The sequence below is a fragment of the Protopterus annectens genome, chromosome 3.part1, assembly GCF_019279795.1.
Source record: "Protopterus annectens isolate FY-2018-M chromosome 3.part1, PAN1.0, whole genome shotgun sequence".
Lineage (NCBI taxonomy): Eukaryota > Metazoa > Chordata > Ceratodontiformes > Protopteridae > Protopterus > Protopterus annectens.
The window spans coordinates 957,258,649-957,281,088 of NC_056732.1; positions in this window are offsets into that span (position 1 = coordinate 957,258,649).

Consider the following 22,440-nt stretch of genomic DNA (forward strand, 5'->3'; position numbering starts at 1 on the left):
CACTAGCTGGAGCAGTCAATGTCTCCTTTTCCTACTAGTGGTCTTATGTAAAATGAGGGACAGCAGCCCCTCCATCAGGCATAGCCATGCATCCACAGTACATCGCACAACCCTAAGCACCATCCCTGGCAGTTCACTGCTGCTATTAAACTCACCACCCCTGCCACGGCTCCCAGAGGGAGCCACTGGCCTATCCTCTGGGGCAGAACTACCTGATGGGGCAGGTAGTGCAGGAGCAGCAGAGGTGGTGCTGCCAGGTTAGCTCCCAAATGTTCTGGATAATGGTGCCAGGGCCAGTGGAGTGGGAGCAGATGGATCCTGTGAGGCAAGCCTACCCCACTCTGCTGTGGAGCATTTTGCAATGTGGTACACATGGATGACATGGACACATTTTGGTGACACATAATAACATAAAACAAAACAAAAAAAGATAAGAGTTGGGGAGAGAGATAAAAAGGAGATATGATTAGTGCCTTTATATGTAACATACACCGCATTAATACGATTATTTAACTCTGTTATCTTAACCTTTACACTTAAGACTACCACCCCAACAGATAGCTTATTATTTTTAAGACTAACAGCTCCTAACAGATGCACACTATGCTAAAGATTGCAAGTACTCCTTTACTTGTGCATATAGTGCACATATGCATGTTCCAATTATCCAGATTATGGTTTACAGCAGGGCATGTGCACCATTGATATACAGCTTTTACGTTAAACCTTTAAGTTACACATAATTGAATAATTAACAGTTATTGTATAGTTGTGAAGTGTAGTTTTTAAACCCACCACCTCTGACTAAAGTCTTATATTGTACTTTTTTTCTGCTATAGACTAATGCATGCATACTTGCTTTTACAGTTGAACTATGCATGATCAATTTGATATAAATGTAAAATACCAAAATCAAATGTATCCTTAACTTTTAATGCTGCAATAACACTATTCTTCTGCTTCATACATGCCACATGCCTCCCTCATCCTTGCCAATCTACTGACATGGGACTAACTCTCTCTCCAAGGCAGCTGTTGAATAAACATAACAGAACAATATGTCATTATGAATACCAGTCTTGCCTATATTCAGCTTTTAAGCCTTACAAGTATTCTCTGAAGTTGATACTTACACATCTGTGGGATGCCCTCCATCCTAAATTCCACGATTGAAGGTACCTCTCTTCCTCCTCCTGAGGTTGTTGTAGTGCTGCCTACATTGTTCACCAGTGCAGAGGATACTGGTGGCACTGACCATAGCCTGGGCCAAACTGTTCCATGCCTCTGACTTATACTGTGACCCAGAATAGTCCCACTGCACAAACTGGCACTGTGGTGTTTTACTAGGAGTCCAACAAAAATCTTGGACTCCTGGACACCCATCTTTGAGCCCTAAATCTCAAACCCTCTCCATGAATGCCTGCCATGTTTATCATAGATAAAGAGCAATGGAAACTGATGCTTTTCCACCAATTCCAGTTGTCATGAGTGTGCACACTGTTTTTGTACATTGCTCATCATCTCTCAAACACAGAGCATGATGGCAAGGGGTGCACAACAGTGGCAAGCAATACAGTTTTAATAGGAAGTGGAAAAACAGTAAAAGTGTATGGCATATACTTGCAAACCAAATGACTCTACAGACCAGATGAAGGAGACCACTTGAACACATATGTTTTGTAAAAGTCTTTCTTCCAATGGCACTTTCCAGTGTGAAAGATGCAAGAAGTACAGTTCATAATGAATTCTTGCATCATAAATATTACTGCTCACAATTTTGTATTTTGGCTGAAAGGAAGATTCACTTGTGAATCTGAGGGGATTGTTTACTGTGTACAATGCGAATCATGTGAGTGTTTTTATACTGGCAAAACTATCAGAAAATTTGCAAGACATATACAGTATACGACCATAATTTTGCAATAAAAAAGAAAGATGATAATAATATATTGGCAAGACAGTCAGAAATATATGCCTCATTTAGAAAGTTTTCCTTTAGTGTCATCAAGGCTGTCAGTATGACTTTGTTAACAGGGAATTTTAAGACTTGGTTAGAATGCCATGAATCATACTGGCAAATCAGACTCAATGCAGACAATCATCAGTGTTAAATGATTATATTAATATTAACTTTTTTCTGCACAAAAACTTTCATAAATATAAAAGAGTCTTGTATTAGAGAGTACATTGATTTGCCAAGTCCATACATGCATTCATTTGATTGGTTGTATAGTAAAAAGGAAGTACAAGTCATGAATGTAATTGGATACATTTTTAATTAAGGAAGTGAATGTTGTAATTTGTACTTTTTAACATAGGTATATTTTGATAGCATGCGACTAAACACGGAAGACAAAACTTGAATTTTGCTTTGTTTATCACATATAACATGACCTTTTGATAAGATTTTTAAACAGTTCCGTTTTTTAATTTTGTATGTTCTGAAGGCGTTCTGAATTTATTCATTAAATAGAATGAAAATGCTAAACTTCAACTTGAGTCCAAGTAGTCTCCTTCATCTGGTTTGTAGAATCTTTTGGTTTGCAAGTTTGTTGTCGGAATTCTACACTATTTGGTTTGCTAGTGTGTGGAATATACTGTATTTGAACCCAGGACCAAGTTCATAGAATTCCTACACTAACACCTGTTGCTACAAGAGAGTTGAACTAGCAGTTCTTCATGTTTTAGTTCATTGCTATAAACTGCAGTGTCATAACAGTAAAATAAATGTTGAACTCTCTGTACTAGATTCCAAGTACATATTACAGCCCTATGCTTTCCTTTCAATATCATTGATTGAATGTATCTGCTTTCTGTTTTTGCCTGTCTAATTTCTAGGTGGTCTACTTACCCAGTAAAAAGAGGGAGAAATACTTGAAATAAGGAAAAGCAATCTATGGCATACACAGTAGGAAATGTTAGTACAAATGAGATATTTCTACAAAGGTCTGCATTTAAACTGTCACTCCAATCCACCTTCAGAAAACATGATGGGTGCCTTATCCCCTTTTGTCACACAAGATCTATGCAGCAAAGAACTGAAGTCATTCTTCACACAAACAACTGCAATAGAATGTACACTGATATCAAACCATAAACTGGTACTTGTACATTTATTATATTTATTATATATGGACAGTGCACTTAGTGATCATACAACCTGTTATGATTATTGCTTGCAAATATACAGCTCTGTCTTGCCTTTCAGTGTTTCTTGGTCATTCATAAGTTATCTGACCAGTACTTTGATGCATGCAGTGTGTAAGCTATTCTATATAATTGACCTTAAAATGTGTGAGGATATTAACAGGGAATAATATGATATGCAGTTGCTAACAATTGAAGGGCAGGTTGAATGGCACAAACAAGCACAGAATGCTTTTTTGGGGGTCAAAGGTGATTTTCTGTTATAGCACATACAAGGATACACTGTCTTTTCAGGAGGGGAAACAAAGCTGAGTTACTGTTATGGCACAAACAAGAATGACTGTTCTTTTTGGGGCAAATATAAGTTACTGCTAAGGCACAAACATGGATATGTTTCTCTTGTTACAATCCTTGTTTTGCATCCTGTCTGTTGTTTGATCTTGTGAGGGTTGTGAAGTCATAAACTGCAATATGTATCATTACTTTCTAACCTCTCTCTTAATGATTTTTTTCCAGTACAAACGTATGGTGCTAAACAGAGGTCATGCAGTGATCATCAGTACTTTTGAGAGAATGACTGTATGAATCTTTGATGCCCGAGGCCTGCTACTTACTAATGGACACATATAAGTCAAATAAGTCTCTGCTATCACTTATTAAAGCAAATACAAGGATATGCCATAATATTATTAAACAATACACTCCAGATTCAGGACTTACCTTGTAAATGCAGCAGTTGCCACAGTGTTACTTCAGGGCGGATTCTGTCTAATTCATCAGTACACAGCCAAAACATGGGGAGGTAAAGGTTATGTGAGTTGCCTGACATCGATTTTATTATATGTATGTGAGTAGGACAAAGGTTTTAGGCCCGTGGGTGGTGAGTGAGTGTGCTATGCATTGTCTCTTAGCCAATGCATGGGCATATTGAGCAAACCTTTGTCTGCCTACAACCACAGGAGCTGGTGGCTCCCCCTCTGATTCCTTATCTGCCTGTGATTGTGGTAACCTTGGCATTGGTGGTGGGATGCGTACCCCTTCCCCTTGCTGATCCTGCTGCAGCTGTTTCTTTAGGATTATGCTGTGTAGCATGGTGCATACAATGAAGATTTCTGTACATGTCAGTGGATTGTACTGCAGGGCTTCCCCAGATGTATCTAGGCACCAGAACCATGAATTCAGCAGCCCAAACTCATGCTCTATGGCATTTCTGGTTTGAGCTCATGCCTCATTATGACATTCTTCAATGGGTGTGTGTATTTCTGATGGTTGTCATCAGCCACAGTTCCAATACATAGCATTCAACACCCAGTTAATGACCCTGTGGGATATCCCCCCCTAGCAAACATCTGGTATAGTTGGTAGGTGTGCCAGATATGTGAGTCATGGTAATTGCCAGTACACACATTCAAGATAATTCCCTTGGCATTACACATGACTTGGCAGTTGATAGAGTGGTAGCCTATTCTGTTAACAGAGAGCCTACCCTGTTCCCCAGGTGGTGCCTTAATTTCTACATGAGTGCAATCTATGGCACCCAGTACTTCAGGGTAGTGTGATAGCCTGTAAAACGTTTGCATATTTCCAGCCCTCTCCTCAGAGCTACAGGGAAAATATATGTGCTCACTGACATGTTGGAGCATAGCGTCCAGGGGATGGTGGAGGATCTTGGATGCTGATGCCTGTGACACCCCCAGCATGTCCCCCTGTTGGTCTCCAAAAGATACCTGTAGCTAAGATTATAAGGATTACACATACCTTAGTATCCACTAGGATGGGTTGCCCTTGGTTGACTCTGGCTCTGCGTTAAGGGCAGCAGAAGTTGCAGAGTTCCTGTAGTGTGTCCTGTCCACCCTTTAGCACTCTACAATTTCCACATCATGTAGGCTGTGATAAGTTAAATGTGGCCTGAAAATATTCCTCCTTCTTGGCCTAGGCCTATTGACAGCCACAGCAGCATTGGCTTTAGACTCTAGCACATACCAGTGGATGTTTAGCATTTCCAAGATGTTTTGTTAGCAAAATGGGTTATTTGTTTCTTCTTTTGTTGGGGTGGCAGAGAAAAGATGAGTTACTGCTATGGCACAAACAAGAAAGGACTGTTCTTTTTTTTTGGGGGGGGCAAAAGTGAGTTATTGTTATGGCACAAACAAGGATATGTTGCTCTTGTTACTCTCCTTGTTTTGCATCCTGCCTGTTGTTAGCATTTTACATTTGTAGACTGTTTTATGTTTCTTCAGTGGATGATACTGACTAGCTACCTTTTTTGTTTAGTCTGGAAACAGTTATTTTGTAGTTATGTGACACTTATGTGTATTATACTTCTGTTGACTTTTAGGACACCCTGAAGTATGCCACTCAGGTGTGTCAATCCATGTAGACCCCCCCCCCTTCATCAATGGGGAAAATCAAGTAATTATGGATGGGTTTTTGTCAACATGGTGCTTTTCTTCTGCAAAGGGGATGGGGAGATATGGCATACTGGATGCAAATACGGCAGTAAATCATCCAAAATATGAATGCTATGGGCGGTCACAGCAGAACATATGAACAGGTGCACCAGGGGGTCACTGACATGATCACTACTGCACGCAGGTAAGCAGTTGCAGTGGATTGTGACCAAATGGCTACTAGGAGAGGGCATACTAGACAACCCCCACTAGTTCCTGGCCAATATCAGAGATCCAGACAGCTGCCAGGAGATTGCAGGGCAGTATGTACTGAATGTGGGCAAGACAGCAAGCATGTCCCTGGAGAGGCTTCCAGGTAGACTTCGTTATCTGAACAGTTGCATACTGTTATATAGTAAAACCATTGAAATGAATAAGTTAATTCTGTTTCACATGCCTTTTTGGGAGGAATTAACGATTAATAGAGTTATAAGCTAAGGTTGAAGTTGTCAGTCAAGTTCATGTTAACATTAGACTTAATGCATATATAAAGGGGAACATGCATTATCCCCCCTGTGTTGCTGTTAATTATAATGATGTTACCCTTGCCTATTGTTTAACTTCTTCCAGGACTGTCTGGAGTATAGTGAACTATATCTTCTGCAGATGGTAAGCCAAATATTTTATGGCAGTACTGCTGAGCAATTTAAAAAATATTGTAGTATGTGCTTTTGATCTCAGGCCTGTTGGGTTTATTGCTGTACTGTTTGTAATAGTGGTAGCACTGTCAGTTTGTTAGCATATTGCACTATAGGACTGCAGGTATTAATGTATTCCTGTGTTTCTTGCTTTTTGTTACTAGTGATCATGTCAGTTTGAATGCGGGCCCTGTGCCACCTGATGTCAGTGTATCAGCAGAGTATGCTGCTGATGGTGGCCAAGCTGAGCAACAGTAGGGGGGGTGCAGAGGTTGAATACAGCCATTCCCTACATTTCCATCAGACACAGCCTGTAGGCTTACGCCTACCTAGTTCACTGAGCCCACAGATATTGGACAGGTGGAGGATGAGGACATTGATCAGGGAAGTTTGGCTGCAGTGGTTTAAGTGCCTTAGAGTATTGCTGTAGCCAAAGCGTGGGTGAGGTGCCACACAGGAGGACTGATAGGGGTGCTTGGAGTGGGCTTGCTGTCCCTTCACCACCTGGTGCAGGTGTCACTTCCTGTGCCACTCAACATGTATTTAGGGCCATCATGGAGGCACAGACATGTTCCCATAGGTGCTCCACACAAATGCTCAGGGTTTGTGGATGTGACACATTCTGACATTCATGACTGCCTCCACCATGATGCCGATTCACTGGATTCAATGTATGACACATTGGAACGAGAGTTGTCTGTGATAGATCGAGGGGTCTGTCATGGAACGAGCAGTGTCTGTGATGGAATGTCTGCTGGCAGGGGAATGGCATCCTCATGGGTGTAGGTCACTTACATCATCTGCTTGTCAGCTAAATGGCCATTCCCGATCATGCTCCCATAGTGGCAGTACTTCCAATGCTCAATTATTGAGTGTGCCATCCACACCCAGACATGGCAGGCCATTTGTTCATAAGGTCCTGGATGTCTCTGTAAATGCAGCTCATCCAGCAACATTGGTCATATTCAGGTAGTAGCACTGTATCTGACCTTGGGTTGGAGGTCCCAGTATAATTCCTGGCAGAGCCAGTTTTCGTGGTTGGGAATGAAAACAATGAACTGTCACCTCTACCATACATGGCTCACATCTTCCTGACAGACCAAGACACAGAGCTAGCACAGAGATTGGTTGTGTTCATGCACACACTCACATACCAGTTTCATCTGGACGATCCATACACACACACACACACACACACACACACACACACACACACACACACACACACACACACACACAAAACAATTGCTCATTTTGTCTCACTGGTCATTTGCTATTTTATCCCAATGTCTGCCTTCTTCTTCTTGCTCACACACACTCACTGACCTTTTGTGTCAGCCTAGGCTTCCTGCACCCTCTCCCCCCACACACAGCACCCTGTACAAGTGATGATAACTGTGCCATATTCCTGTTTTCTACCTTTTGGATTCAGGGATACAAAAGCTGTGTCTGATGCTCAGAGTGCATACCTAACTTTTAGTGATTAATATATCTGATTTCGTGTTGTTGAACTGCTCATTGTACCTTTGACTTATACTGGCCTTGGAAAGATAGACAGTTGATAGCATAAAATTTTGACAACATTATAGTGAATGCTTTTGTAAGGGTTGTGAAGTCAGAAACTGCAATGTGTATCGTTAGTTTCTAACTTCTCTCTTTAATGGTTTTCCGAGCAAACACATTGTGCACATCATAAGTCACGCCATCATATTCAGATCTTAGGATAGTATGACAGCACCATAGTTAAACCTCATCATAACAGTAATACAGTAGAATGCTCTCTTTTGTATGTACCTCAACAGACACATGCAGCAGCTGGAGAGACCACAGGGCTTTCTCAGCAAGATAACACAGGGCCTACAAACCATGCCATGATGTATGTGTATAGATTAAAAGCCATGTCACTGTAATCTGTTTTATATAGGATAAGGTGATGTCTGTCTGGCCTCCAGGCCAGTGTCTGAACAAGCCCTGGTGGAATGACTGCATATCCAAACATCTGATATAGTTAATGACATCAGTAGTGTTGTTGAGAACATGCTGCAGTGAAAGGTTCTTTGTAACGTCAAGCAAGAGAACACACAGAGTTGACTGCAGTGAGAACAGAATCCCTACCTATCTAATTACCCAGACTACAAAACACAATACTTAAAGCAAGCACCATGGCAGAGGTCTGACTTTGTCAAGATTGCAGATGAACTTAAAGTACATGACATCAGAAGGACATGTGTGAGACAAGATGCTGGCAGGCCTGCATAGGTTAATAGCTTCATAGGTTCATATGAGGCTACTACCATAATGCCCTTAGGTTCATAGGTTCATAGGAGGTTACTAGGCTAATGGATCTAGGGCCTTTTCAAGCCTAGAGAAGTTGTACCATTGTTCCTTTATAGACCAAGATATACAGTCCATATTTGCAAATCCATGATCAGCACTGATTTCCCCTAAGAGTGACATAGGTGAAACCCCCAGGGTAATTTTACAATTTCCCATCCAATTGTCCAAGCTGCATTTAAATAGGGTTATTGATGAGTTCATTTTCATGTAAAATGGAAGTTTGTTCCATAGCAGTGGCAATCTCTGGGAGACGTATCTTTATCTCCAGCATGTCCTGTTGATAGGTTAAGGTCCCTATAGTGAATGAGTCTAGTCCTATTTGATTTGTGGAGGTGCTTCATTTCCATTAAGGCAGGGTTTGAGAGTGCTCTGTAGGCCAGGCACAAATCACATCTTAGCAGTCTATATGATACAGAGTACAGAGATAGGGACTCCGGTCTGTCTTTGCAGGTCATGTGTTGACGTCCCTAGATTTTCTAGGTGAGAAACCTCTTAGGTCTCTCAGGCTGCTGCAGGTGCCTGGGGAAGTACATGCAAAAGGGAGCATTGCACTCTATTTTTGGTCTGATGAGGGAAGAGTACTGTGGACTGATAACATCCTTAGTCTTGGATGCTATGGCTTTACTTATGAGGTGTGCAGCATAAAAAGCCTTCCTTACTACTGTGGACCCATGATGATGAAAGCTGACATTGCTGTCAACCTGTATTTCCAAATCTCTCAACATTGTGTTGGAACTTAGTAGGGTATTATTAATAAGGGATAGTAGTGCATGTTGGTGGGTTAAGTTTAAGTCTGTGGCTTTGGCAACAATCATTTATGGTATGTAGACCCATTTTGTTTAACTTTGGAAATAATATTATGTTTTGTAGAGTGTTTTATAATAAGTACTATATGTGCTAAATATTGGTATTGCTTATGACTATAATCTGCTTGAAACTAGCATTTACTAAATGTTCAATGTGTATTATTAGCTTGGAACTTTTCTCCCCAGGCCTCCGCTGAAATGGACATGTATTCAGTCAGACTATTCCAGTCAACAAATGTAAAATAAATACAAATAAATAAATTTAAAAAATTCAGTATGTTGACGTAATTTGGGGATTCAATGATTGCACATAATTTGCAGTCGTTAGTAAACTTGGTGAGCCACAGGCCATCTGTTATCATCTGAATTTCTGAGAAATAGATTCCAAACAGTATGAGGCCCAGCACAGACCCTTGTATAACACCACTGGTAACACGTCTGCTGGTACAGGTGGAATCTAGAGGTTAACCATTATGCAGTGTCACTTAGCAGGTTTGTGTTTCACTCAGTAGTATTAATTGAATACATCTGGTTTCTATGTTTTGGCTGTCTGGGTCCTGTCTGCTCCTAGGCTCCAGTTTGCACACTGCTGTGCTTCATGCACAACAGATAAACACAGCCAAACCTGACATTCACTTTACTCCAGCAGCACCAAACACATGACAAGGGAAAAAAAAAGACAGAAAGCGAGAGAAAAGGATTTGAACCCAGTACTATCTGGCCCTAAAAAGGGAAGTATCAATGCATTAACACATGCTTCCACAGAATCGATTAAGTTGCAAGTGTGTTTCATAGACCCAGTAGTAACTCTTAGATGTTAGCAATGTGGCTCACATTTGCACACTGCTAAGCAGTGCTCAAAAATGTGTAAATTGCATATATATATACACTTTGCTAATTGTTGCACAATGGAAAACTACATATTATTAAGTATTACTGCTATTTATATTCCATTTCTTCCATATCACATGGCATTACATGTGGAAAAATTAAAAAAATGAAAGCCCTATCTCACGGTATATCACATATTTACAATACAACCATAACTTGCCCCCCCCCCCCAAAGCACTGCAACCCTGGTGTCTCAGTACTTTTTCCACACATATATCACCTACACTTCAGAAAGTAATATCAAATGTTGTACCATATGCAATGTACATCAATCTGGTAACATGCAGAACTATAACTACTGACCCATACACCTAAAAAGCCTTATCTGCAGGAATCAGCATGGACCATATCCATAGGGACAGAGGTGACCTTCAACACACTTGAGCCAACCCATTTTGTCTTTGGCAAAGGTACATCTTACTTACTGACCTTAGTGAACTTCTGAGATACTGACCCTGAAGACCTGGATGAGGGAAAACAGGACATACTGCCTATGTTGAGTTGTCCAAGGCCTTTGACACTATCCCCATTCATGTCTCATAGTGAAGATCTCTCACCTGGGAATTAGGCCATTCAGTACTAGATGGAGATCCAACTGGCTCAATAATGGAATACACACTCTCAAAGTTGGAAACTGCACCTCCACCACTAGCCCACTCACCTGTGGAATACCACAAGGGTCTGTGCTGGGCCCTCAACTGTTTGGAAAATACTTCACTGAAGCACAAGCAACAGTAGATGGCATGTGGTTTACCAAGTTTACAGATGATTGTTAACTGGATGCACTCATATAGAGTCCCACAATGATTGTAACATATTACAGTAGGGGCTAACACAAACTGATGGTTAGTGGCAAACTCACAGACTGAATTTAAGCATACGGTGAGTCTTTGTCACTTTTGTACCATCCTAAGCTCAAACTCAGTGTTGTGAGACTTGGGAACACATGTTGATAGCAATCTACACTTTTATCACTCAGTGCCCATAGTGGTGACACACACAATCTGAATTGTGCATGTGATACATATGGACATCAAATCCAAGTCCAGAGTAGTCATACCACTACTGTACTCTACCCTTATTACACCAATAATGGAGTACAATGCTCACATTTCTCCTTACCTCATCAGATACCTGCAATTGGAGACAATGAGAGACTCCAGACTTCCAAACATAAGATACGTTGAAAGGCTGACATACCTGTCACTGTGGTATCATTCAGGCTACTGAGAGGTGACCAATGGCTGCCCTGCAGAGCAGTCTCAGACCCATTCCTTCTGTAAATGATGGATATCTGCAATTCAAATGGGACCACTATAATTTATCCCAGGGTTCTCAACCTATCCTGTGACATAAAAAGAACATGCTGGGAAGACATATATATCCTGCAACAATTCACACTCCCCTGTAATAGGCTCCCATGGCATGTGAAGCAGTGTTCCTCAATGACCCTATTCAAATGCAACCTTGAACTATTAGTTGGGTGATTGTAAAGTCACCTCTAGGCTGCCAACTATGTCCCTCATGGATAGGGACAGTTGGTGCTGCTCATAAACATGCTCTCCTAAAAATGACCATCCAACTATTCTCAATAATGGTACTTGTGTTTTTGCACAGCTAGGCTTGTAAAGACTCTAATGCTATTAGGCTTGTAGAGTCATATGAACTAATAAAGCTATGTGCTTAAGCAGGCCACACAACCTGTTGTCAAACACATGGCCTGCTGATGTCATTTACTATAAGTTCTCCTGCACTTTTGAACAAAACAGACTTGTACCATGGTGCTTGCATAACGTACTGTGCTCTGTAGTCTATGCATTTTGGTAGAGCTCCTGTTCTTACTGCAGCTGATTGTGTGTGTTTATAGAGCAGAGCTGATGTGTATATCCTACAGATGCTTCTCTAATTACATGGATTGTCAATATTTTGACACTTGCTCATGCCTACACATCAATTTCATACAGGCCACCCAGCCTCTTGTCTCCCACATGACCTGCTGATGTCATCTACTAGAAGTTCACCTGCACTCCTGTGTAAATCAGACTTGAGCTGTGGTTCTTGCATTAAGTACTGTGCTCTGTAATCTGTGTACCTAAATCGGTAGGGGTTCTGTTCTCACTGCAGTTGACTGTGTGTGTGTGTGTGTTTTTCACATTACAGAGAGCATTTTACACCAGCATGTGGGACAATGTTATCTTATTCTCAACAGACACTGCTGATGTCATCACCTAAAGAGTGCTGTCTGACACACTCCAAATAAGATTTGAGTTGTGTCGCTTGCATAAAGTACTGTGTTCTGTAGTCTGTGTACTTAGATAGTTAGAGGTCATTTTCTAACTGCAGTCAAATGTGGGTGTGGGTGCAGTTGCTTGACATTACAGGCAGCATTTTATGCCACCATGTGGGACACTGTCATCTTCTCCTCAACAGACACTGCTGATGTCTTCAGTTATATCACATTTTTGGATATGCAGTATTCCCTCCAGCTCAGGGTCAAGGCAGAAGTCACTTCATCCTATACAATAAAGTTTACAGTGACATGGCTTTCAATCTATCTACATACATCATGGCATGGTGTGTAAACCATGTGTTATCTTGTTGAAAAAGCACTGTGGTCTCTCCAGCTGCTACATGTGTCTGGTGAAGTAAATTTTAAAAAAAGCATTATAGGCTATTAGTGCTGTAATGAGGTTTGACTACAGTGCTGTCATACAATTCTAAGATATAATGGAGTGACCTAGGATGTGCACAACATAGGCTTTCAAAAGCAATGTGGACAGTTGATGGCCAAAGTTCAGATTGCTATCTAAATGTGTTCCCATTCTTTGTATCACTGGGTTTCTGCATAGAAGGACTCTTGTTAATACTGTGATTAACATGGAATTCTACTTTTCAGATAGACAACATTACAAACACATATTTCTGCATTTATTTGTAGATCATGTGCTTTTGCCACCATTCCGTTGTGTGTGTTAGCTCCTCCTGTACTATGTTATTATCATTGGTGGACTGAATGATTGCGCACAATATGCAAGAATCAGTAAACTTGGTAAGGCAAAGGACATATACTTTAGCCTGAACTGTTGAGAATTACAATTCAAACAGTGAAGGGCCATGCATAGATCCCTGGGGTTTGCTACTGGTGACAGATGTAATGCTACAGGCTGATTCCCCAAATTTCACCTGATGTGTTCTGTAAGTGAAACACTTGTTTACTCATCAACTGGTGTATGGTTTAATCCCAGCTTTTTTTTCTCAATGATCCCTGCATGTGTGATTGTGTCAGAATGCTAGGCTAGATCATATTAAGCAGCAAACACTGTCTTACCTTCATCCAGGCCTATCACATGGAATCAGTGTGGAGTGACACCATCACAGATCACCTATGACATGATCCAGTGCATACATCTTCTTGATATGGTTGCATACACAGTTCAACACACCTTCCACATGGGGCTGTACATCAACATGCATCCACCTGAGCTGGGGGGACAGCACCTGATGCATGCATGTATAGAGACATTCTGACTCTCCTCAAGTGTCAGGCAGACTAACATGTCATCATGGACCTCCTCTACATGTATGCTAGTAATATTCCAGGTGTGTGCAACAGACCTATGTGAGTTGTTACTGCTACATCAGGTCCATTACATCTGACAGATGTCCTCACAGTGGTCATCGAGGGCATACATGATGACAACAGTATCATTGTGTGGAACTTGAACAGGTCAAGGCATTTGACAAAAATCCACACTGAGGTATTCAATCAACACTGTTATATGTGGCCATAAACAGCTATATCACCAAATAGGCAGACCAGTTTATGACATACATGGCATCTCACTATGTTGAAATGTGTGGCATGACATATATTTCAGGTTCAGTGATCAGGTCAGTACACCAGGGGTGTCTGCTAGGCCCTTTCCTGCCCATTAGTTCAGAGATGGACATCACATATAATATACACATACTGTGTTCAAACAGCTGCCTGAAGGACTACAGCCTGGTGCAATCACTGACTCCAACTGTGATGTTAGTATAATGCAGAAAGTATCAACACATAACAGAGACTGCTGCCACAGCCATAACGACACCTGCATTGATGAGACACATGGATGGATTTGTTGAATTAGGGAACAGACACACCACTCAAGTGTAATGTGGACATCACACCTTATAATCAGACCTATAGGTATGTGACCTGTGTCTTGGGGTAGAGGAAAGTGGTACATCCACTAGCATGTGGTCACAGTACTGACTACTTCCTTGAATGTAACTCAAGTACTGGGTATGTGAAGGACATGCAAATCAGAGGCCAAAATAACTTCATGGTTCTCAGACTTCATCACACCAGTAACTGTGTATACTTCGCCCTTCTTCATATACCTCCCTTCACATTTTCTAGTGATGTGTAACTGAAGTGTACCACCTTTGTCACAGTGCATTGTCACAGAGCTTATTGGCCATACCTAGGTATTCTATATGGGAAATACACGACTGTCTGACGGTGCGGAACACCAATAGGTTCATAGGTGTTTACTAAGCTAATGACCAGAAGGCACTTTATAAGCCAAGTCATGCATCCAAAATCTCTGACAAGTTCTGATACCCTTGATAAGTGTAAGCAGGATCTTGGAAGATGAATATTTACAAGTAGGGGTCTGGAAGATGAAACATTTACAGGTTGTCTGTGTCCATTAGAAATATAGGTGCCAAACCAGGGATGAATTTCCTGTTCCCTATCCAATTGTCCAAGTTGCATTTGAATTGGGTTAGGGAAGAATTCTGCTTCACGTGGATGGCTTTATCCAGAGATGGGGTAGTCTCCGGGATACATACTTCTCTCCCCAGCAAGTCCTATTTATATCATGGGCAAGGTTTAAGTCTTTAGAATGGGTAATTCTGCTGCTGTTTGTTTTGTGGATATGCATGAAGTCCATCAGAATGGTGTCTGACAATGCCCTGTATGCCAGGCCTAGATCTCCCATCAAAATCCTGTAGGAGACTGAATACAGAGATAAGGCCTTGAGACAGTCTGCAAAGGACATTTTACTTACTCCCTGTATTCTTTTAGTCAGGAACCTCTTTTTTTTAATTTCTCCAAATCTTTTGGGTTTTTAATACCATGTCAATGTATGATTAAAGTTCATGAAATTAATATTGCTTCAATCTTTGATGTCAGCCAGAACCGCTCATCACAGCACCCACAATGTGCCCAATAGTGACTCCTTCTGTAGTTTGTATGGAGTTACATGTATTGGTAACATATCTCAATACAATTGTAGATTCTTTGTTATAAGACCCATTGCTACTTCTTCTACTGGAACTGTCTGGCGGTCTTTCTTCCATATCACTCTTGTTTCTGCCTGCAAGTCCTGATGTTATATGACTTTCTATCTCTCTGTAGGCAAGACACTGTAGTCACCAGGTGTAGCGATTTCAGTGATCAATGCTACTTTTGTCTTCTCTTCATGGACAACTACATCTGGTTTTCTCGCATCTGTCTTTTGAACTGCTGGTATTGGGTGATCCCATGTGATGTAGAATTCATCATTTTCTATGATGTCTTGTGGCTCATGTTTCTGGCGTTTTTCACCTACTTCATTATTATAATGTTTGCACAATCCCTATTGCAACAGTCTTGCCACATTATTATGCCTTTCAATATATAGTCCTTCTGCCATTAGTATGTCACAACCAGCAATGAGGTGTGCAACTGTTTCCAATTCTGTTTTACAAAACCTTCATTTGTCTGTTTCTCCCACATGTTCATTGTACTTTGTAAACCAACATGCATGTAGTCCACTATCTTGGGCTGCCAATATTAATCTTTCGTTTTTTGGTTTGAATTCGCCTCTCCTTAAGCATTCCTGCATTCGATCCTGATAAACATGAGGTTGTTGCAGGAATTTTCTATATTTGCAACTATATTTTTGCATTTTCCACATTTCTTGCCTTCTCATCTGATCCTTCACCTTTTATTCTCTTCTTTGTTTTTTGGCACATTCGGTTGCTGCCTGATGTTTATCTACTTCTGGTTTGATTTCCATTCCCACTTGATGCTGATATGCTTCTGCTATACTAAAAAGGGAAGTCATCTTAGATTTATTCTCCTCATGTTTCATAACTTTCACTATGTTTGGGTCTTGGGAGGTCAGCAGATATGTATGCAGTCCCACAATTGCAGCTCTATACATGTAGTCAATTTCAAGGAGACCATACTTCCTTCAGAATGGGGAATACTGTATATAATTGTGGTAAGCACTAATTTTTATAAATCATTTGATGAGCATGAAGCATCCTTCTTGTTTTCTTGTCTATTCTAAGCAAAACCTTTGGGGCCAGGCAATCGCTACAAAACTGTAATTTAGGACAGAAAGAGCAAATTGGTTTATAGCTTGAACTTTGTTCCTAAATGTCAATGCTATTTTCAGGATTAAAGTTTTCTAAAATATTCCTTACTGAGTTTTATTTGCATGTATTTATGTTTTATTGTTGATCCTGCATCAATTCCCAAATATTTATACACTCACATTCTTGCCCCAAACTGATGTTTTCTTGGTGCTGTAGCTTTCCTGCTTTAAAGGTTACTTTTGCACATTTATCAAGACCAAAGGACATTCTTATATAATCTGAAAAAGTTGTGACTACTTGCAATTGTACTTTCATTTCCTCAATATAATGAGCTGTACAGTTTTAAATCATTGACAAAGAGATTAGGAGTCTTTACACTTTGTTATTTTCTGGGTGCCAAATTATAGCCATGACCTAATCTGTTAAGCAGACGGGTCTATATTACCATATTGAATGGTAATAATGCTGAACGCTCATATGAGCGAATATTCACGAAAAGAACTTGTGTTTTTGGGGTCGTGGTACAGTGAGGATTGGAATATTTGTGCTTTCCTCACTGTAGTGTGACCTAGGAGTTGGAATATATATTTAGCGGGGGGTGTGGGGGGCACAGCCCCCCACAATAGCATGTCCGTTCTTGTGAATATTCGCTCATATGAGCATTCGGCATTATTACCATTTGATATAGTAATATAGACCCAAGCAGACAGCTTAATGGATTAAGGGTAAGACAAAAGAGCACAGGGGAAATACCCCCCTTTGGATTTTTATCCCTGGAATACTAATTTGTCCTTGATAATGGCTTAACTGCAAAATGGTTTGCCACTGTTTCATGGTCGCTGTGATGTAGTTCATCAGTGTCGAGTGTATCTTATACATTTTTAAGTACTCTTTTATCCATGAATGTAGGATACTGTGAAATGCTTTTTTGTAGTCCATCCATATCATACTTAGATTCTTGCAAATAAAATAAAAAATAAAAAACACCACCTACACTGAATAAATCCACACCCAATAATGAAGGAACCATTTAATAAACGACTCAATGGTGTTTTTTATTTTTTGCTTTATTTACATTTCTAGTTTGTGCTCTCTTGAGCAAGTTTATTTTATACTTAGATTCTTTCCCTTTTTACAGTTCTCCACTATAACTTTATTTAACAACATATGCTCCAGACTTTCTTTTACCATCCTTTTGTTCTATTGCCATAAAAGAGTTTTCTTCTAAATGAGTATAAACTCTGTCTGCATCAATTCCAGTGCATAGTTTACACATCATCATAAGGCAAGTTATCATTCTATAGGTTTTATTGTAGCATTCAGGTTCATTCATAAGTAAGATCATTGTTTTTCTTGTTGTTAGCCAGGCTTGGTGTCTGTTTGGGGTGTGCATATAAACAGATATTACTCATGGCTAAATCTTCATGCAAAGATGTTAATACTTTCAGCCAGAAGTTAGGCACTGCATCTGTGCCTGGGGTTTTCCAATTAGATGCTTTTCTTAACTTTGTTTCAATCTCTCTGGCTGTTACTTCATCCCATTTCATATTCTGTGCATTTGAACTTCTTATTCTTTCTTTCACTTCTTCTATCCATTTACCATCTTTTATTATGTTCCACAGGATGGGCGGCCGCAGTGGTGCAGCGGTTAGAGTTGTTGCCTCACAGCAAGACGTTCTCCAGTTTGATCCTCGGCTGTGGTGCCTTCTGTGTGGAGTCTGCATGTCCTCCCTGTGGTTGCGTGGGTTTCCTCCGGGTGCTCTGGTTTCATCCCAAAGACATGCTGTAGGTGGATTTGACACTCTAAACTGCCCTAGGTATGAGTGTATGCATGTGTGTGCCTTCGGTGGAAGGTTGGGCGTCAGGCTGGCAACTCGACACCGTAAAACTCTACTGCCAATCATGAATGGACAGGTGATCCACTGTGGCGACCCCTAACTGGGAAAAGCCAAAAGAAGAAGAAGAAGTTATGTTCCAAAGGATCTTCATAAATATTTCTCCAGACTGTTTCTATTTCTTCTTTTTTTGGTGGCCTTTAATTTCCTTTAACCTTGTTTCCCAATTCTCTATAAAACATATTTTGGGTCATCACTAAATTGCCTATTTTGTACTTTTCCTTTATATTTATCTCTGTATCTTCTAAGTTTTTCTGCCCGTGCTAGTTTACTATTTGCGATAGTGCATGATAAATCCTCATCTGGTATAATACTGTGCACTGCTTTTATCAAGTCTATCTTTCTGAGTATTTTGCTGATCTGTTCCCTCTTTTATACTCTACTAACAGTGACATTTCTTGTCTTAATTGATTTACAGTTTTCTCTTTTCAGTACTTCCATGATGGCATTCGATTTCTCCCATCCTTTCCCTTACTAGCCTATATTCTTGTGGCAGGACTTTATCTGTTATTGATTTGGCTGCACAATAATGTTTCCTATTTACTTCTGTTATATCACATGAATCTCTATGGACAGTCCTAATTACTGTGATCATTTGTTTTATAAAACTTCAAACTTTTTGGGTTTTATTGACCTGCTGCAGTCTATTTCTTTCATTGATCTTAATATGTCTATCTACCTGTATTAAATCAAGCAAATCTTCTCTTAGATTATTTTCTTCTAAACTGAGGGCACATTTTTTGTTCGCCATTTCCTGCAGGTATTCTATTGAAAGTTCCACAGCTTCTTCCTGTGCCATGTTCTCTTCAGTTTCACCCTGTCATCCATTGCTCTTTCATATTAGGGTTGCCACCTTTTCAAATGTCCAAAGTGGGACATTTTTTTTATAAATGTCAGATTTTGCAAGGCAACACATACCCAAAGTCAATACAAAGGACAGAACTTCACTTTTTTGCCTAAATAAATGCTTATTCTTGTAGCATTTTAGCTGCTTATTCTGTTTCTTATAACATTTAGGTGTTTAAGAAACAGAATAACTGTTTTATGCAACTATTACATTAAATATAGGAAATATGTTTGTCCTAATATCTCAGGACATTTGCCATTTTTTCAATTTTTATGCAGGACACAACTGCCCAAAGAGGGACTGTCCCTCTCAAAGAGGGACAGGTGGTAACCCTATTTCATATGGGGACTCACTGGCCTATCACTCCACAACATTGACTGAGTCAGAGTTACCACAATTTCCTGTTCTTTCCCTTGTTGTATAGCTGCAATTGAGCCTTTGTACTGGTTTCCTATAGGAGGCTCCAAAGTATCTTCTTATGTCAACTGATTAGATGCTTCCTGCTCCACTGGTTTCTCCTTAATTTGGCTGTCCATTCCTCTATCCTGTTGTGTTGTTATCTAAGTTAAATTTTCTAAACTAAATTTCACTTTGTAGATACTACATGTTTTCTTATTTTTTGTATTGTAAAATGTTCTATATCTGGATGTCTTTGCCTGTATTTCTCTTCAAATATCTTTAGTGCTGCTCTTTTTGCATTTATTAGTTTTGCTTCCTCCTTTGCATAAATTGCACCATGTTAAATTTATGCAAAGTTTCAAAACGTCGAATTTGATATGGTCGACACCATATGATCGAAGTACTTGAAACTTAGAATTTTTTAACGGAGATCTCCGTACAGCACAGAAAGGGAAGATTTCCCTTTTCTGCACTGCAGTGCAATCTCGGAGTTGGTATATTTAAGTAGCATGGGTGTGGGGGTGTAGGGGGTGCACGGGGGCTTGCCCTCCTACTTAGAGCATTTAAATGGTTTGTTTTTGTAGGTTGTTGTGTTTTATTACATTTTCAATGTTTCAAAACTACGATTATATGGTGTCGACCATATCAGATTCAAAGTTTTGAAACTTCAGTCATGTAATATAAACCCGTTAAATGTCTTTTTCTTTCCCCATATTTCTTTTTCAGATGTCTCCTGCTCCTCTTGTTTCTCCTTACTTTGGGGATTAGTTGTTCTATCATGCTGTGATATGACATGTGTTAGACTTTCTACACTGAATGCTTCACTAAACATATATTCCATAACTTTAGCTTCTATTTTTTTAACTTCTACTTGACTAATCTTCTGTTCTACATTCCATGTATGTGATCTTATTTTTTTATTGCAAAATATTCCATATTTGGATGCCTTAGCCTATATTTCTCTTCAAATATCTTTGGGGCTGCCTTTTTTTATTTTGATTAATTTGGCTTTCTCCTTTGCATAAATATTTCACCATATCAGATCTCTCTTTCTTTCCCATGTCCATATTTCTTTTTTATACCCTTCAAATGTCTCTAAATTTTGTTCTTTAAATTTTTGCACTTTCTCAGTCACTTCTTTTTCCAAACAGCACAAGGTTTCTTGGTCTATATAGTGTTTTTCATGGATTTGGTGTATTAATGAACACAAATTTATATTTGAAGCTTCTGACAGTTTTTCTCGTTGAAGTATTTTTCTTTCCTCTAATTTCTCTCTTAATTTTTTTGTATATCTTTTGTCTGGAAATTCCGGGCTTCTTGCACAATAGTAACAATACATCATTTCTTTCTTATCCTTAATACTACATGCTTTTGTCTGTATGGCTCTTTTTTGCAGTTTTTCAGTTTTTGTGATTTTTGTGGACTGCTACTTCATTCTCCAACAGGGGGGCCTCCCCCTGGGAAAGACCTAGTCCCATTGTAGGAATATTTCCATGCCTTGGGAAATCTACACTGTCATTTTTTCCAGTCCTGGTACCTGTGTGTACCAGGACTGGGCATTTTTTTTATCCTGGGACTTATACACCCAGCTATCTTCTTTATGTTTAACCTACTTCTGTCCATGATATATGCTATATAAAATACAGTCTATGTATCAATGTCATCTTGGTGAGATTTTGTGAAAAACAGGGTCATAGGTTCATAGGTTCATAGGTAGGTACTAGGCTATCGGCCTAAGGGCCTACGTAAGCCTAGCTAGCAAGGTTCCATAGCTTACGCCACCCAAGAAAGTTATTTTCCTGTGCCACTGTCCAGCAGAGACACAGAAGTGATCCCGGGGTGTATTTCCTATTTCCCATCCACTCATCAAGATTTTTCTTGAAGAGTGCTAATGAAGGACTTTGCTTGACATAGATGGGTAGCTTGTTGAGAGTATAGGAAGTCTCTGGGACTGGAATCTATCCCTCCAGCATGTCCTGTTTATTGTAGTGACAAGGTTTAGGTCCGAAGAGCGTGTAGCTCGGAGGGATTGGGATTTCTTTAGGTGTAGCATGTCCAACAGCTCTGGGTTTGACATAGCTTTATATGTTAGGCAGAGATCACCTTGGAGTAGGCGATATGCTATGGAGTAAAGCTAGAGTTTTTTGAGGCGGTCAGTGTAGGGCATTTGTTTGAGGTCAGTAATCCTCTTTGTGAGGTACTTCTGTAGCCTTTCCAGCTGCTGCAGATGTCTTGTGAGGTACATTTCAAAAGGGGTGTTGTACTCTATAATGGGTCTAATGAGTGATGAGTTGAGGGGAACAATGACTTCTTTTTTCCTGGATGAGAACCCTTTTATGATGAGGTGTGCCATGTAGAAGAACTTCCTGACTACTGTGGCGATGTGACTATCAAAGGAGAGATTACTGTCCACCTGGGTCCCAAGGTCTCTTATCATGCATTTGGTGTTAAGTAGATTGCTGTCTATGTGGTAGTTCATGGGTACAGAGTTTTTACCAAAGGGGATGACACTGCACTTGAGGCCATGGCTCTGACACCAGGCATCTGTCTTAGTGAGGCCCTTCTGTAGGATGTCCACATCATTTTGGGACTTGACTATGGCTCCTAGTTTGCAGTCATCTGTGAACTTCATTAGCCAGAGGTCTTCTGTGTTAGCCTGTACTTCAGAGAAGTAGA